Source organism: Arachis ipaensis, chromosome B2 (genome assembly GCF_059453495.1).
Source record: "Arachis ipaensis isolate K30076 ecotype BB chromosome B2, ASM5945349v1, whole genome shotgun sequence".
Classification (NCBI taxonomy): domain Eukaryota; kingdom Viridiplantae; phylum Streptophyta; class Magnoliopsida; order Fabales; family Fabaceae; genus Arachis; species Arachis ipaensis.
In genome coordinates this window covers 20773400-20775623 of record NC_142437.1, presented here as the reverse complement: position 1 = coordinate 20775623, position 2224 = coordinate 20773400, and the positions used below count along the sequence as shown (strand labels likewise).

The window sequence follows — 2224 nt, the reverse complement described above, 5'->3', positions numbered from 1 at the left end:
CCATGAGAAATTTGGATGATTTCTCCATGAAGGATTATAGGTATTTCCATAGGGTTCTCCCATGTAATTCACCTCTGCCATTGTAGGGTTCTCAGGATCATAAGCTTCTTCTCCAGAAGATGCTTCTTTAGTACTGTTGGATGCAGCTTGCAATCCATTCAGACTCTGAGAAATCATATTGACTTGCTGAGTCAATATTTTATTCTGAGCCAATATGGCATTCAGAGTATCAATTTCAAGAGCTCCCTTCTTCTGAGGCGTCCCATTGTTCACAGGATTCCTCTCAGAGGTGTACATGAACTGATTATTTGCAACAATTTCAATGAGTTCCTGAGCTTCTGCAGGGGTTTTTAGATAAAGAGATCCTCCTACATAATGGTCCAATGACATTTTTGACAACTCAGACAGACCATCATAGAATATACATATGATGCTCCATTCTGGAAGCATGTCAGTATGACACCTTTTGATCAATTGCTTATATCTTTCCCAAGCTTCATAGAGGGACTCACCTTCCTTCTGTATGAAGGTTTAGATTTCCACTCTAAGCTTGCTCATCTTTTAAGGTGGAAAGAATTTGACCAGGAAAGCATTGACCAGCTTTTTCCAAGAGTTCAGGCTTTCCTTAGGTTGTGAATCCAACCATGTTCTAGCTCTGTCTCTTACAGCAAAAGAGAAAAGCATAAGCCTGTAGACCTCGAGATCAACTCCATTGGTCTTGATAGTGTCACATATTTGCAAGAATTCAGCTAAGAACTGATGAGGATCTTCCAATGGAAGTCCATGAAACTTGCAATTCTGTTGCATTAGAGAAACTAATTGAGGCTTAAGCTCAAAGTTGTTTGCTCCAATGGCAGGAATTGAGATGCTTCTTCCATAGAAATTGGAAGTTGGTGTAGTGAAATCACCAAGCACCTTCCTTGCATTGTTGTTGTTGGGTTCAGCCATCTCTTCTTTTTCGAAAAATTCTGTCAGGTCCTCTCCAGAGTGTTGTGTCTTAGCTTCCTCTTTAGAGTCCTTTCAGGTTCCGGATCAGCTTCAACAAGAATGTTCTTATTCTTGCTCCTGCTCATGTGAAAAAGAAGAGAATAGAAAAGAATAGGAATCCTCTATGTCACAGTATAGAGATTCCTTTATGTGAGTGGAAGAATAGAAGAGTAGAGTGAAGAAGAGAGAAGATGAAGAATTCGAACACAGAGAGGGGGAGAGGGTTCGAATTATAAGAAGAAGAGAAGTGTTAGTAAATAAATAAATAAATAGAAAGAGATGAGAGGGGGAAGAATTCAAAAATTAAATAAAATAAAATAAAAATATTTTTGTTTTTATTTTAAATATTAGTTATAATTTGAAAATTAAAAAGAGAAATAAAATTAAATTAAAATTTAAAACAATAAGTTAATTAAAAGGAATTTTGAAAAAGTGGGGAGGAGTTTTCGAAAATTAGAGAGAGAAAATTAGTTAGGTGGTTTTAAAAAAGATATGATAGAAAACTTTTAAAATCAAACAAAAAGTCAGGTAGTTAATTGAAAAAGATTTGAAAATCAATTTTGAAAAGATAAGAAGTTAGAAAAGATTTTGAAATTGATTTTTGAAAAGAATATGATTGAAATTTATTTTGAAAAATATTTGAAAAAGAAATTTAAAAAGATTTGATTTTTGAAATTAAAGTTGATTACTTGCCTAACAAGAAACTGAAAGATATGATTTTAGAATTTAAAGATTGAACATTTTTTAATAGGCAAGTAACAATTTGAGATTTTTGAATCAATCATATCAAATGTTAGCATTAATTTCAAAAATATGAAATAAAAATGAGAAAAGATTTTGAAAATCAATTTTTAAAATTTTCGAAAAAAATTGAAAGAAAAATAAAAAAAAGATTTGATTTTTGGAGAGGTTTTGAAAAGATATGATTTTTAAATTGAAAATTTGATTTGACTCATAAGGAACAACTAGATTTTTAAAAACTTTTGACTAAGTCAATCCAAATTTTCGAAATTTATGAGAAGAATAAGGGAAAGATATTTTTTTATTTTTGAATTTTTAATGATGAGAGAGAAAAATATAAAAATGATGCAAAACATGAAAATTCAAGATCAAAACACATGATGCATGCAAGAACACTTTGAATGTCAAGATGAACACCAAGAATACTTTGAATGTCAAGATGAACACCAAGAACTTATTTTTTTGAAAATTTTTAAGAAAAGACACACATGCAAGA

The 2224-nt window shown here is 31.5% G+C and overlaps 1 non-coding gene across 1 annotated transcript; it reads left to right on the top strand.

Annotated features, from left to right (window-relative positions):
- Positions 1 to 448: 448 nt before the first annotated feature.
- On the top strand, positions 449 to 552 carry LOC148573222 (small nucleolar RNA R71). The gene has a single exon (XR_015906804.1). It is a non-coding gene; the product is annotated as a small nucleolar RNA R71 (small nucleolar RNA).
- The last annotated feature ends 1672 nt before the right edge of the window (positions 553 to 2224 follow it).